This window comes from Helianthus annuus, chromosome 16, assembly GCF_002127325.2.
Source record: "Helianthus annuus cultivar XRQ/B chromosome 16, HanXRQr2.0-SUNRISE, whole genome shotgun sequence".
Classification (NCBI taxonomy): domain Eukaryota; kingdom Viridiplantae; phylum Streptophyta; class Magnoliopsida; order Asterales; family Asteraceae; genus Helianthus; species Helianthus annuus.
The window spans coordinates 160,186,224-160,203,182 of NC_035448.2; the positions used below are offsets into that span (position 1 = coordinate 160,186,224).

General features: G+C 36.9%; 1 long non-coding RNA gene across 11 annotated transcripts; it reads left to right on the plus strand.

Annotated features, from left to right (window-relative positions):
• The first annotated feature begins 4,312 nt into the window (after nucleotides 1-4,312).
• Nucleotides 4,313-8,080, plus strand: LOC110918809. Of its 11 annotated transcripts, XR_002581553.2 has the most exons (11): nucleotides 4,316-4,480; nucleotides 4,566-4,592; nucleotides 4,660-4,711; nucleotides 4,837-4,940; nucleotides 5,069-5,211; nucleotides 5,490-5,677; nucleotides 6,041-6,295; nucleotides 6,399-6,460; nucleotides 6,901-6,985; nucleotides 7,076-7,134; nucleotides 7,624-8,080. It is a non-coding gene; the product is annotated as an uncharacterized LOC110918809 (long non-coding RNA). The 11 variants fall into 11 exon arrangements; XR_004884460.1 differs by having other exon boundaries at nucleotides 4,313-4,480; nucleotides 5,069-5,677; nucleotides 6,399-6,686; XR_004884458.1 differs by having other exon boundaries at nucleotides 4,314-4,480; nucleotides 5,069-5,677.
• Nucleotides 8,081-16,959: the final 8,879 nt, after the last annotated feature.

Here is a 16,959-nt window from a genome sequence, read left to right on the forward strand (position 1 = left end):
TGCTCTACCCGATTCAGCGAGCCAAGAGTTTACTATGCAGAAGTTAGTGCACTATTTCCAGCGATACATAAACTTGTACCTTCACAAAGTCTAACAAAAGATTCGCCATTGCTTTTTTGAAGTGGGTAACAAGAAAGAAAGCAAACTAGAATCTAGAACCCAAGAGTCTTCACTGCCTTCCATTGAGTCCCAATGTATCAAACACAGACACATTCTCAAACAGAATTTAACTATCTTCAAACATCGACTCTAAAAATGTCCACATATCCATGCAGCTCCAACAAGTCAACTATGCCCAGCTCCCATTGTCCTTGTTATCCCAACCCATGCCAAACCAACACTCATGAGTCGAATATTCACTCGTACTTTCCTAACGAAAACCTTCACCAAGTACAAGTTCCCAGATCCACTGAAATGTCGTATCACTGATCGCCACCGAACGAGAATAGCTTCACATTTCCAGACTAGCTAACAAGCAAAAGGTTATAATAGTAGCCGAGCTTTCATGGAAAACAAGTGGGTACCAAGGATTCTATGATTGTCCACACAATCGGTTAACACAAACCCTAACCGAAAGATCATCCAAAGAAGCAATAGTTCACATTACTTGCCCCAACCAATTTTTCACATTACAATGTCAGGGCTTAGAATTTCACCCATAACAACTCTCATGTGACGTAAGCCTATTCAGTTACTTACACTCTCGAGACTAGTGAATATGTCCCAACTTAGATTTAAATTTTGTTTTTAAATCTTTAGGATCGTTATACCCATAACGTCGTCAATTTACCCAGTTTCTCCCCGAACTAAGTATGATAATTTTTAAACTCGTTTTTCTTGAAAACAGTTAAAGTTATACATCTTTTTGAGTTCATAAAACATATTATGGTACTCTAAAAATCGTATTTTCAATGAAAATACATTTTTATATAATTTAAAAGCATATTTTTACATGAAAACATATACTTTTCTTTTAACGGCATGTTTTTCTTTGAAAACATTATGTAAGATAGTAAAATGACATTTTAGTGAATTCTCACTAAAATACATTTAATCGAAATCATGTTTTATATGAAAACATGTATTCATTCTTTTTAAAGACGAGTTCTTCACCCCGAAAACAATATACAAAATAGTAAAAAGTGGGGTATTCGTGGCACTCACTATAACACATTTACTCAAAAGTATGTTTTATACTAAAACATTTAATTACCCTTTTTAAAGGTGTGTTCTTCCCCCAAAATAGTGTATAAAACAGCAAAAAGTGGGGCGTAGTGATACTCATCTTTGGGTGCGTTTTTAAATATCGCAATCCCTCGTATCAAATCCACATATCCTAATTTAGATAGGAATAATCTATTAACTAATTGTTCTAAAACAATCAAGTTTCTCTGTTACTTAGGATTTTCACATATCTTTGAGGTTTTTAAGAAAAGTCTTTGTTTTTAATTATGTTGGCATTTATATATATGTATTTCCATATACATATACATATTAAAATTTTTGCGATATGAACGATTTTGTTGATGACTTTTATCATGTCTACTTATTCGCAATATATATCTACGAGTTGCGCTTCGTAACATATATGCATAAGTATGGACATATTAGGTATATATATATATGTAGGGCCAGGATTTAGAGAAAACGGGGGAAAGTGTAAGAACGGTGAGAACCGTTATGGATTGTCAGATAAAACAATCCATGGACTAGATTGCGCGGTGGCGTTTTCGTAAATAACATCAATTTTATTATTTGGGACGCGCTTCATAAAGGGTAAAAGGGTCTTTTACCGCTCAAATTCAAAACGCCAACAAAAACGATAACCCGCCATTCAAAAAATAAAACGCCGTTGAATACAAAACGCCAAAAATTAGTGATAAAACGCGTTGGAGATTACAGGAAGAGGAAACAACGCAGTACCTAAAATTCAGTTATTAACATTTATTAGAAGAAATTCTCTCCTAAATTACATGCCAAAAACATCATTATATAAACGACGTAAAACATCACTTCCATAATCACTTTAATCTATCATTTCTGCAAAAACATCTTTAACCCAAAACGCCAATTTAACCAAAATGCCAAAAATGGCAACCATCGTTTGGTGGAGATAGACTCTGGCAATCAAGCGATTCGTCCTGCGTTTTGGCAACAAAAGGAGGGTGTATGTTAGGACGATCAAGGCAATTTTGAAGATGGAAGAAGAGGAAGAAGAGGTACAGAGGGGTATCCTATCTCTTGGCATCGCTCTGGATAACGAATGCCATGAAACACATATGCTTATGAAAGCATTAACAAGGAATTTTGGACCAATCAAAGCAGATGTAAAGCCGGACCCGGTCATGACATCATGGCGTTTTGATGATGAAACAGACATGGTGACCGTTATATATATGACAGCGGAGAGCAGGAAGACTACTGGTTTGAAAACATCATGATAAAGCAGGGGCTTGGGTTCATGGAAGAATTGCATAACGCCACTTGTTTGAACACAGAAATGGACTCAAAAATGGCGTCAATGCAAGACATGTTCAAATGGAGGCTTCAGAATATTCAATATTCAGGAACAAGAAGCCGATGAAAGAGAAGGTGATGACATGGACGAAGGTCTAGATGAAGACTCCGAGGAAGAAGATGACGCAAGTGATGGATACTTCTCGGATAAAGTACCTTCTGACCAAGAGTTTTAATTTTTTTTTTGTTAGTTTTCTTCTGTGTAATCTTCGTTTTTTAATATATTTAAATGATATATTTCTCTATTTATTTGCAAAACGCCAAAAAAATACTACAAAAAGATATAGCTTACAAAACGCCAAAAATAACAAAAAATATTTTTCCTGCTTAATATTATCTACGTTATTGTATTTTGTCATCTTGGTCTGCATAACATCATTTAAAAAAATGCCAAACTTGGAAGATGGGACGTCTATCACCCTCGAAACTGTTAAAGGTGAACAAAACAGTAAATACACATAGTAACTGAAATGAAAGTTACTTTATTACTATCATTTATTATAATAAAATATCCCGCCTAAACTAAGCGCCAAAAAACTCCTATAAGATGGCAAAGCTTTCACTGAATGGATTCTTCTCTAAGGGAGTTATCTCTATAATCTTTTGTTGAATGAGATGGACAAATATTCAAGAAAAATAGACGAATGACAGTGATATGTCATCATGTGAGCTTTGTTCTTGATGAATATATGCATGGCATGAAGGGATCAACACATGTGTAAAATGCTATTTTGGACTCCGTTGTTATAAATAGCATTCAAGCAAGAGTTGATCATTAATGACATGCCACCAAACAAGAATATCACACCAAAAACACAGGATGCCACTAACAAGCTTTGTCTAAAAAAGATAGAGTTTATGTAGGAAAGTTGGCATCTAGCTAATGTATTCAAAGGTTCAAAATACCAAAACAAATTCAAGAAGAAGAGGCTGATGATAGTGAAGATTCGGGTGAGAAATTAGATTACCATTTTTAATTTTTTTTTCTTTTTCCTTTTATATTGTTTTGTTATCAAATTATCTTTTGTTTGTTATCTAATTCTCTACAAATAAAATACATTATTATATAAAATGCCAAAAACTACAAACACCAAAACGCTAGTAGTATGAAAACTGTGAGAACGGGTGCTGGCAAAGCACCTTGTCAATGTATTAAATGCCAAAAAAATTGACTAAACACCATAAAAACATTTGGTCTTATTGTAATCTTATGAAAATATTAATGACTCGTAGTGAATTATTATACAACGACACAAAACGCCAAAAAAATTGACCAGAAAACGCTATAACGCCAAAAAAATTATCTATGTGACACAGAAACAATTAATTCAACGCCAAATAGTTAATGAATACAATTAACGCCAAAATAATCTTAGACGCCAAAAATGAAGCAGCATAAATTGGGAAAATAAAAGAAGATTGAAAAGACAAAAAAAACCCCTCACGCCCTGATCACATCCAGCTCCACGTGTTGGGCCAGGATGCATTCTCACCACTCTCACACTTTTGGGCGTTTTCTCCTGATCCAGTATATATATATATATATATATATATATATATATATATATATATATATACACATATATATATATACATATATATCTATACTACTTTAATAAGCATATAGGAAGGGCAAGAATGGTCATTTGCCATTGTACAATCATTTAAAGCCCATTGTACAAGCATTTAAGCATGAATGTGTTGAAACTTTCTTCAACATGCGGAGCAGCTCATGGATCCTAACCGGATCTCTTTGACCCGTTTTACCTCTTATGGATCCAATATAATGCTTCTTTCACTCGCTTTCTAAACCCTAATTCATTTCGTCCAGCCGCTCCTCCTTTCTCTCTCTGGTGATTTTCAATTTAGGGTTTCTTGCCTCCTTTGGAATAAGCAAGATCTCACCAGATCCATCAATGGTGTGGTCTGTAAAAGTAGTAGAGGCAAGTTCCAACAACCCGAGGTAAGTTCGACAACCTCCTTTGATTTGTTTAGGTCATGCCCTTTAGTTTTTGAATCTGATGTTTATATCTACTTTAAACTTGCAGATCTAGAGTTTTAATTTCATATCTGAGGTAAACTGTACTTTGAATCAACAGCTCTAGGGTTTTATATCTCATGTCTAAGGGTTTTATTTGACAGATCTCGTGATTCAACAACAGGCAGCGGCTAGGGTTCTGACCATGACCACCTGGTAAGTTCAGTTCATCCAAAAATCTTTACCGATGAATTTAGCTTTTGTAATTTTGTTTGCATATTAAACATGTTTTATCATCTTTTTGTTTAAATTTGTTTTAAAAAGCTGTTAAATTTGTGAAGATCCGTTGTATAAGGAGCTACGGAAGGCTTGTGCAGGGCCATTAGTGGATGTTCCAAGAGACGGAGAGAGGGTTTTCTACTTTCCACAGGGTCATATGGAACAAGTAAGTTAAAAGGTTTCTTATTATTCTTGGCTTCAAATTTGCAAATCTATGTTGTTCAAGTTTTTTTTGGGTTGATAAATTTTGATTTTTAACTTTATTTTTGTATGTTATTTGTTGGTTTTGTTTAGTTGGAAGAATCTATGAATCAGGAATTAAATCAAAGGATTCCTCACTTTAACCCAAAATCAAAGATTCTTTGTTGTGTTGTTCATACTCAGCTATTGGTATATAATTTTTTGTTTTTCAGCCTCATAACTGGTTAACTGACAAGGTGAGTTTTTTGTTATATTATTTTGGCATTTTTTAAAGTGATTATAAATCGCTCTGTTAATATTCAAATATCAGCAGTTTATATTTGCTCCTGGTCTTATTGGACGAAAATGACATTTTACTCTCTCTTATTTTTCTTTGATTTTATTTATTTCTAATGAATTAATTTTGTTTGTATGATTTGATAAATCTTGATGAATGTGAATTATGATACCATAGAATGAAAAAAAATGGTATAATTTAGGGAAATCTTATGTATTGAAATATTGTAATTTATAGGGTGATAATGTTGATTGTCGCAATGGTGTTTGGAGACTACAAGGTTCACTAGCAGTATCAAGAGCGATAGGAGACAATCATCTCAAGAATTGGGTGATTTCAGAACCGGAAAGTCGGAAACATGAGTAATCAACATTAGACCTGAGTGCGAGTTTTTAATCCTTGCTTCTGATGGGATTTGGGATACGGTAATAGCTTTAGCAATGACTTTTAGTATAGTAGAATAATTGACTGGTCGGGCGGGATCAGTAATGTTGTAACGGTAATTGACTGGTCGGGCGGGATCAGTAATGTTGTAACGGGTCAAAACACATAATTTTAATACAGTCAAAACAGTTTGGTAGAATCAAAAGACATTTTTAACTTTTATGCATAAAAAGAAACATTTTCGTCACCCTTGACCAATTTAAATTTTCAGACCTATTTGATGACTTCTTTTTTTCTTTGAATTTTATCTGTTTGACCCGTTACATATTGAATGCAACTTTTCCAGCTCATCTTGTTGAAAAACTTAATTGCTAATCCACCTTTACATTCATGTGTCTTTTCAGGTAAGCAGCCAAGAAGCAATCGACATTGTTCACCCCTTTTGCATAGGAACTGCTGTCCCCGGGTTGCCTGCGCCCGGAGCTTGATTCCGCGTTTGGCTTATTTCGTTTGGTTATGGGGTTGGTATTCTGTCCCTGTCTTGATGGAAATTGGCTGCTGGGTTTGGCTTCCGAGTTGCAACGTCTGGGTTCGGGTTTATCGCATTGGCAGTTTGCTGCTGTGTTGGGCCACCTGTTTCAGCTTCGTTGAAGGCCTAGGTCAGTTGTGTTTATACTTATTTACGGTCTACGGGTGGCATTTTACTTCAAATTTTCCGATTTTTATAGTTTCTAATGCCATGAATATCATTCAATTTAATAGGAGGTTATAAGGGTAATAAAGAAGGATATGAAATTCCGGCTGGTACTGATTTATTTATTTCAGTGAGTGCTCAACTGTAACTTTGTCATTTCTATATTGCCAAGAATCCTTCAGAAGTCGCGTATTAGATTCGTGATATTTAACGTCTTATTATTTTTTGACAAAATTATGCTAAAGAAGTAACTAGACTTCGAAAAACGCCATACCAAACCAGCCAGGTTGGGTGCGTCAGCTGGTTTTGCAGTTCAGTTTCAAACGGTTTATACTCCAGCTTATCGTTTCAGGGTGGTAATTTTATTTACCATGAGATTAATGATTTTGTTGATTTATATATGAATTACATGTTGGTTGATTTTTCATTTGGTTAATGTGTTGCTAGGTTGATTTCAACTTTTTTGTGTTTTTTTTTGTATTACATGACACTAGAAATCAAATGTGTTAGTTTTACCAAGACTTCAAAAAAGTGCATCAGTTTTTGACATTTTTTTTATTCTTTCATCAGGTTATAGTAGTGTGATTTTAGGAACCCAAAAAATGTGGTATATATACTTTCCTTTTTTTGCTGGCTTGGATGATGATTATATGAGGTAACACTTAAAAGTCTCTGGTTTAACTTTTACAGTTAATTGGTCTTGTTTATATCATAGTTATTAAAATCGCTCGCCTGGTGCGCCTAGGCACAATTTTCAGGCGAGGCGCAACCATACCGCTTTGTGCCGTCAAAGGCACTCTTCTGGTAAGCTTCTGGCCAAAAATGACTTTCTGGCGGCTATTCTGGTCAGATTTTTGCCCCGTTTCTGTTGAACTTCTACAAATTAATGCCACTTTCTGTCTGGATGGATTTGTGGTTGTGGATGGATCTTTGATTCATTTATGTGGGCCCTTTTTTTTCTCTCGGGCCCTTGCTTTTTTTTACGCCTAGGCCCTAGGCGAGGCCTATACGCCTACCACCTTTGATAACTATGGTTTATATGCTTCTAGGAAGAAATATTTAAAGATAGAACCTAGAAAAGAACACGTTAAACTATATGTGTTTTGTGAAGAGGCTGCAGTATGGGTTGTCCATTTTTTCAAACTTTGATTACAATAATAAATGGAGTTATATAAACAAAACATTTGTGGAGGTTGTATGGGCAACATTTAAAGAACTTCCATTTTGACCCGTTTGGGATTAAACATAATATATTTTTATTTGGTGATTGAATATTATATGTGTGGTTTACAGAAGGAGGTTTGGAGTGCTTGATATGATACAAGCTGCAGAGTCTTTAACCAAGCTAAAGGCAAGATGTGACTTGTGTGGAAAGCGCGTTTCTTTTACGTTAAAGAAGACAGACGAAACTGAGAGAGAACAGGTTGCTGGTGCAGATGTATACATTCACAGACATCACTATGCAAGTGGTCAAGTGCTCAAAGAGACTGCAAAAGCTGCTCTTCAAACACACACGACTCAGTGTGGTTCATTGTATTACGTATTCACATGCCGTTTTCAAGCATTAATGTAACAGGTTTGGGTTGAACATTAGAACTTAGATTCAACCAACCATTTTAACGAGGTTTTATTTACAATATGGTTTTAGTTCAAAGTTTTGTTGGCGTTTTCTTGTCGGACATGAAACACGATCTATCACGGTTCCGGCTAAGAAAAGCTTGGCTTGAAAAGTAGACATCAAATTTTGGCATGGGCTTGTTAAAATGTTACTCTAAGTGTTATTACACATCCTATATTATATAACACGTGAAATAAAATGATAGTCACGTGACACCCCTTGATACTTGGTAGAGTCACACCTGTTATCAAGTGCTTATAAGAATATTCTATAAAAATGAGTTAAAGAGGTATTAAGGTGACATTTGTTCGTGAATTTGAAATCATGGAAAGTTTTTGCATGGTAGGGACGATCAAAGCATCTGCAATGTAAATGTGTGTGTATAAATGAGGCCTTTAATTGATAAATGAGACCTTTAATTGATTTGTTTTCATATCATTTACGGTGTGTGTTTTGTAAATATATATTTCGTAATAAATTACTTCCACTAATTTTTATTATATATAACATCATAAAAAAGGTGTGGCGTGGTATTTTCATTTGTTTATGGCCTTATAGGACCAGAAAGTTAGCTTGCAAGTTAACTTTCAAACGAATGGCCTCTTATGTTGCGTCTACTTCGAATGTGTTGGTTTCATTTCTTTTACCCATAATTGACAATATACCTAATTTGAAACCCTATTACTTAAGTGTTTGGCTGTTTTGGTTAAAGAACTGTTATGTGAATTCTCATATTTAATATGTTGTCTTAGTCAACCACCTAAAATATTTTAGTTCTAAGTGCCTCTTTTAATATTTTATTTGTAGACACATTGCTGCGTTTCGTTTCTATTTAAATTATATTAGATATTGGTTTGCCTGCCGCAATACACGGATGAATCCACTAAAGGATTGATAAACTAACAAAAAAATTGAGCATCGCGTTGTAGATTGTAGATTTTGTGCCTTAATTGCTTCAAGAAATTACCTTTTTAACTACTTTTTCAAAACACCTGTAAGCGTCTAACATTGGTTTTTTTATGTGTCGAAATCTGGTACAGTAGAGGAGAAGATACAAGAAATTCATGATCGAACGGATGTATTGGTAAAACAGGAAGAGACACAAGAGACTCCCCATATTATGTTTTTAGTGTTTTGTTCAGCTACTTGCTTTTTTTGTACTCTTCGTGTTTTTAATTACATCTACTTCCTTGTTTTGTATTCTTCTTGTAGATAGATCACGCCGAAGCTACCGCTAAAAAAATTAACAAAAGTATATCATCAAAGAATCGATAAACTAACAGAAAAACCAGTGCCAACATATCACGAATAAGAAAACTAACTTAAGTACTATACAATATATCACGAGACGACTGATAAACTAACGGTAAACGAGTATCCTATTGTAAATCGCCACTCCCGCCGCATCGCGCGGGTAAACGACTAGTATATACACATATATATATACATATATATATACACATATATATATACATATATATATACACATATATATATACATATATATATACACATATATATATATATATATAGGTAGAGGATCCTGTAAAAAGTGCCCAAAGTGTGAGAAGTGTATTATAACACTATATATAATACTATATAACACCATATAAACACCGTATAACAATACGTAACACCATATAATACCATATAACGCTATGTAACACTATATAACATTATATAACAAATATAACACTATAGGTTGTCTCATAGCATGTCTCTAATAGATGTATAGTGTTATATATTGTTATATAATGTTATATAGTGTTACATAGCGTTATATTGTGTTATATGGTGTTACATAGTGTTATACGGTGTTTATATGGTGTTATATAGTATTATATATAGTGTTATAATACACTTCTCACACTTCTCACACTTTGGGCACTTTTTACAGGATCCTATATATATATATATATATATATATATATATATATATATATATATATATATATATACACACACACACTAGACGTATACCCGCGCGATGCGGCGGGACGACAATTTACAACGCGGTTTTTGTTTACTTTGAGTTTATCAATTTTCTCGTGATACATTGTATTATACGTTTGTTAAGTTTCTTATTTGTAGCATCCGTGTGTGGTGTATACCATGAGCCTTACAGGCTTTTAAAAAATAACAAACATGCTATTAAGAAAATATCAGTCACAAACATAGTATTAAAAAAAACGAACACGCGTGCCAAGACTGCATTAGCTAGCAATGAATGCTATGAGCAATGTACAACCCGCAATCTATTTCCCATCAGATGAAGTGAATTCGAGAAAAAAAAACTATAGTTGCACTTTGAAACGGGAGCAGTCTGCCATCTATATAGGGTGGTGAGCAGTCCATCGGCTGCGAGGACAATTTACAACGCAGTACAACACGACAACTAATAATGTTGAGATGGTATAATAGTTTCTAAGGATTTTTCACCTTTATCATACATATTTTTAGGTTGGTCGTACCGGCAACAGGGAAAAAAAACAATTTCGGCAAGGAGGGGGCAGTGTTCTCGCACCCTTTTTCCTCTCTTTGCTTCCCACTCTATCATAAAGGAGTCAAAGATTGGCTTAATTGGTGAGTACTTCTCCATTTCCGACCATCTTTCCCGAACTCATGTCCATGTGAAGTGATTTGTTGGAAGGTACCCTTTTTCAATGGTGCTTTCTGGGCATAAATCCATCCTTAATACTAATTTACTTTGAAAAGCTTAGCTTTCAAAAAATACGAATCTTTATATCCTTAGTATTAATTTACTTTGAAAAGCTTAGGTTTTTCCTTTATTCTCGTTTACCGTTAGTTTATCAGTCTATCAGTCGTCTAGTGATATATTGTAGGGGTGATCGCGGTTCGGTTTCAAAACGTAAAACCGCCCAAACCGGTCTTCGGTTTGGTTTCGCGGTCACTTTCTTTCTTTAACACGGTTCGGTTTCAAAACGTAAAACCGCCCAAACCGGTCTTCGGTTTGGTTTCGCAGTCACTTTCTTTCTTTAACTTTTGTGTAGGTCCGGCTAGGGGAGGATCTAGTCGCCTACTCCTTGTGTACAAACACACCCGGTTGTGCGGAATCCAACCGGAGATGCAAACCGAGATAGAACACGCAATGATAATATGGACACGAGATTTCAACGATTAACACCACTGTATTAATACTATGAAAAGTCAGTTACAAATCAACGTTTACAAATGTGCTCTGTAAACTCTCTCTCTCGTGTGTGTGTTCTAATGTGTTTACTTTTCTGTGTTCTATCAGTTCTATTTATATAGTGAAACACATCAACGAAATCAAATGATGGTCGAAATCCCATATGGTAGTCGAAATCCCAAAGCCTTCTCCGAAATCCCCTGATTTCGTCATAAATATTTGTTTTGCATGGGTTGGGCTTTGGCTTTTGATAAGATGAGGCCCAAGCCTTTTGTTTTGTCATGATTGGCCCAACATGTAATCTGATCATCTAACTTGATTGGCCCAACACATGATTTACGTGAATCACTTTGAAGATTTGAAATGTTTAGCCAACTGATGACATCATCTTGACATCATCATGATGATGTCATGATGATGTCGCGGCAGGAACCAGTTCGTGGCGCTTCGTGCTTCGCGTGTCGAACTCTGGGGCGCACGACGGAGGAATGTCGTGACGTCGGGCTTGAGCCGAACCTATCCGGGTCGAACCGAACCGAGTCGCGTCCACATAATATGTATCAACAAACTCCCCCTTGGACGCTACTCGTGAGGTTCAACTTCCATGTCTTCCATGTCGGAGGATCTTCAAAGTCTTCACGTCTTCAAAGCAGAAAGTGTATCAACAAACTCCCCTTTTCATATAGGAAGTGTGTTAACAAACTCCCCCTTAACATAAGCTCCCCCTTGAGTTATGCTCGTGAATGACTTGATCTTCAGTACTTGAGATCCTTGTGGTGTTGATGATGGTTAGCGGCAACTCGATCATCTTTATCTTTTGAGTGCCTTTCACGTCGTGTCTTCATTCCGAAGCTTGTCACCGACCATGTTCTCCTTGCCTTTAGAATCTGCACATGCAAGAAATCTAAACGCGTAATGAGAACAACTGCTTGGAATATCATAAGCAAACGACACACATGTGACCATTGTTCAATCAATCACCGTCCGACAGTTTGAAAGTTTAACAAATTTATCAATTTTAGGTTTTTAACTTTCAAAACTTGCAAATTTTGACCGTTTATGAAGATTTAGTCAATTTGGTTTTCGTTCAGGTTTCAGGCAACGAAGACTCGAGATCCAACATCGTACGATCGAAAATAAGATAGAAATAAAATCTTTTTGGTATTTTTGAATTTTTAAATGTAAAGACTGAAAGCAGTAAATAAATATATACAGACATTCTTTTTGCGAGTTTCGAGGGTAAGAGAATCATATCAGTGTACGGTCATGCCAAAACGCTCTTGTTGTTCAGTTAGTTAACATTAAGATAAGCATCCTATAACAATTATCGGTATTGTTGTCCACTTAAGCTCAACTTATCAGATGTAATCATGTTTAGAGGATAAGTTAATGTATGATTTATACTTACCGACCGGTGTTCATCCACATCACGACACATTCCCGTATCAAGGTATGCACGAGGGTTCATCTTACCAGTGAGTATACCGATTATCATCTGTTTGACCGTATATGATGTGAGATTCTCACTTATTTTTGATTTGAAAACAAGTCCTATGTGATATAATCACTTATTGATGAGGAACTTGATTTTCATATGCATGAGGGCACAGGAGCAAGTCCGTGAACAGGTCAGTACTTCCGTACAGCAGAGAGACGAGCTTGACTCCCGGATAAATGTGATATTTTATCACTTATTTGTTTGGACATGTGATTGTTTATCACTTATTGAGGTCGAATGCAGTATGTATTATGTACACGTATGTATAGTATCATGGAAGATCTTAGACTTAGTCTATTTATAGAAGCAACCATGATACCCAGATGATAAGCAGCATAAAGACCGAATATCTCAGAACCTCGGCAATCTATCAAACGAAATTTCGGTACTAAGACCATATGCCAATGAATGGTTCCCACCTGATCTTCAGTCGGTTTAAGATTTATATCCCCCTGCACACTTTAAAATGATTGTGAGCCTACCGATACATCTTATATAGAGCTGCTTATCGTTTTTCATTTAAGGTTTAAAAAGGCTTGGATAGACCACTGATGTACTATCACTTTCTCTTTTGCTCACCAGGAAACTCATTTTTGATTTTCTATTGTTTTTGTGTTTTTGAAATTTTTCGATGTTTTTGGATTTTCATATTTTTGGATTTACTCCCCCTAAAATCAATAAACTAAGATAAATTGAAAAACACAAAGTATTTACAAAAATGATTTTCCGATGTTGGTTTTACTCTTGCTTGACCTTGATGCCGTTTACCAATAATAAAAAGTCAAATCTTGATTTGTCAAAAGCTTTGGTAAATAAGTCGGCACGTTGGTCATCGGTGTGGACCTTAACAACATCGATTAATCTTTTCTCAAAGCAATCACGTATGAAGTGATATTTGATTTCGATGTGTTTGGTCTTTGAGTGCTGCACAGGATTTCTAGTGATATCTAAAGCAGCAGAATTATCAACGTATATAGGAGTAGTTAAGAATTCAAAACCGTAGTCCCGCAATTGTTGTTGGATCCAAAGAACTTGGGAGCAACAACTAGAGGCAGCAATGTATTCAGCTTCGCATGTTGATGTAGCGACACACGTCTGCTTCTTGCACTGCCATGTGACTAGGCGATTTCCTAAAAACTGACATCCAGCCGTTGTGGATTTGCCGTCGATTTTGCATCCGCCAAAATCAGAATCACTGAATGCTACCAATTCAAAGTTATTATCCCTAGGATACCACAGACCGGTGTCCGGGTAAGCCTTCAAATAACGAAAAATCCTTTTAACAGCTGCAAGATGTGAGGCCTTCGGATTAACTTGATATCTGGCAAGCAGGCACGTTGGGAACATTATATCTGGCCTTGATGCTGTGAGGTACATAAGAGATCCGATCATTGCGCGATAGTTGGATGGGCTAACAGCTTCACCCTTCAAGTCAGGAGTAATCCCGTGATTGGTTGGCAACGGGGTTCCAATGGGCGTTGCATCAGACATCTGAAATCGGTTCAAGATGTCACCAACATATTTAGTCTGATGGATGAATATCCCAGACTCCGTTTGTTGCACTTGAAGGCCCAAGAAGAAGGTCATTTCCCCCATAGCACTCATCTCGAATTTATCCTGCATAATGCGCTCGAATTCCCTACACAAGACATCATTAGTAGAGCCAAAAATAATATCATCAACATATACCTGTACCAGTAGAAGATCTCCATCTTGTTCTTTGATGAAGAGAGTACAGTCGATAAGACCCCGTCGAAAACCGTTCTCCAGCAGATAGTGTGATAAGGTTGCATACCAAGCTCGCGGTGCTTGATGAAGACCATAGAGAGCTTTGTTGAGCAACCAAACCCGATCGGGATGGATAGGATCTTCAAAACCTGGAGGTTGTTCGACATATACCTCTTCTTCAACCACACCATGTAAAAATGCACTTTTCACGTCCATTTGATAAACCTTGAATCCTTTGAAGGACGCATAGGCTAGAAAGATTCGAATTGCTTCGAGACGTGCCACTGGTGCATACACTTCGTTGTAGTCGATGCCTTCAATCTGACGAAAACCTTGAACGACTAAACGCGCTTTGTTTCGGATAACAACTCCGCGGTCATCCTTTTTGCATTTGAAAACCCAACGGGTACCAATCTTCTTGTATCCAGGAGGTTTCTCTACCAGTTTCCAAACACCCAGCTTCTGGAACTGTTGCAATTCTTCCTGCATGGCTTCCACCCATGAGTTATCTTTCAAGGCTTCTTTCCAAGTTCTTGGTTCTTCCTGTGACACATAACACGCGAAAGACCAATCGTTTTGTTGCCCGGATTCTCTAATTGCTGCATACAAGCCTGCGTTGTTGTTGTTTCGCAACATGTTTCTCGTTTGAATGCCACTTTGCACATTTCCAATGATGTTTTCTTGAGGATGGGTATTATGAATCCTTGTTTCAGGATTATCTCGAACTGGGATATTGATACCCAGGTTGTTGAGATTTAGATCAACAACCAAATCAAGGCCCGGAATTGACGAAGAGGATGATGCAGTAGCTTCAGCTGTTCTGTGGGCATCCACTGGAGGAGTACCCTCTGAAGTACCATGAACTGCTGTTGTAGGAGCTTCTTGATCTGCATCTAGAAATTCATCATCCTCTGAAGATTCGTTCAATTCGGTTGCATCATGAAAATCCTCATTGTTGAGAGTATTGTTGTTCACCGAAGAAGATGGTTCTTGATTAACAAGAATTGGACGAACCACCGGTGAAACTGTTGCATTGTCACTCTCGAAAAACATCCTAGCCGCAGCATTTTCTTCAACGGCTTCAACATTGATCGAATTGAAAAAGTCATCGTACTCAAACATCCAAGGCTGACCAGGACATTTAACTGGCAAGGTGTGCCTTTGTACTCTGACCTCAGACCATTCCTCGACCCTTTTTGTCTCTAGATTCCAGACTCGTAAGTTAGGGGTGGCATACCCAAGAAAGTATCCCTCAATTGCTCTTGCCCCAAACTTTCCATTAGGATCGATCATTGTGCAAGGAGCTCCAAACGGTTCAAGATAAGACAGATCTGGTTTCCGTTTGTTGATAAGCTCAAAGCATGTCTTGTTGTGTCTTTTGACTGTAAGGACTCTGTTCAATGTATAGCATGCAGAGGCGACAGCTTCAGTCCAGAATGGAATGGGTAACTGCGACTCTACCAACATTGTCCTAGCAGTCTCGATCAATGTGCGGTTCTTACGTTCAGCGACGCCATTTTGTTGAGGAGTATAAGCTGCACTAAACTCATGAAGAATACCCTTTTCAGTGCAAAACTCCGCCATGGCATGATTTTTGAATTCAGTACCATTGTCGCTACGTATCCGCCTAACCTTTAGTTTGTACAAATTCTCAATCTGAACGATCAAGTTTTTGATAATTCCAAACGTTTCACTCTTGTGTGCCATGAACGCCACCCAAGAAAATCTTGAATAATCATCAGTAATGACGAGACAGTATTGATCACCCCGAATACTTTTGTGCTTGACAGGACCGAACAAATCCATGTGCAAACGTTCAAGGGGAACTGCCACGGTGTTGATCTTCTTTGTAGGGTGCTTTTTCTTCGTTTGTTTACCCTTTTGGCATGAAACACAGACGTCTTGAAGATGGAAATTTTTGAGAGGAACACCATTCACCAATTCATTTGAAACCAAATGATTCATTTTGCGTAGGTGAATGTGACCCATACGTCTATGCCAAGAGATAGTGTCTTTTTCTGTGGCTTTGGAAACGAAACATGTTGCTTGTGCAGACGTAGTAACAGCCTGGCTCATATCAAGGACGTACAAGTCATTTATCCTTGGAGCCGATAAGAGAATCCACTCTTTTGGAATTTTGAAGCCGGGCTTCAGCACATAACATCCATTAGCATCAAAGTGAACTGAGAATTGCTTGTCACAAATTTGAGAAACGCTGAGAAGATTGTGATCAAGTTGTTGCACGAAATTGATCTTGTCAAAGCTGACAATCCCATTGGATATCATTCCTTCACCCGTTATATATCCACCTTTATCTCCAGCAAAAGCAACATAACCGCCTCTAATAGATTTGACGTCGTAGAGAAGCTTCATGTCGCCTGTCATGTGCCTGGATGCCCCACTATCAACAATCCAGTGACTACTGATAGTTCCTCCTGGAACACCCTGCACATGAACTCAAATGATTAGTTGGAGATGGGGACCCAAGCCATTGTGGTCTTGGGTCTTCCATTTTCATCAATAACAATAACTTCTTGTCTTTGATGATTGGTGAATTGTGATGGTCCCCCTGATTTAACAACCGTTTTTGGTTTCCAAGTCTGTTTGGTTTCACCAGTATTATTCTTTAAAACT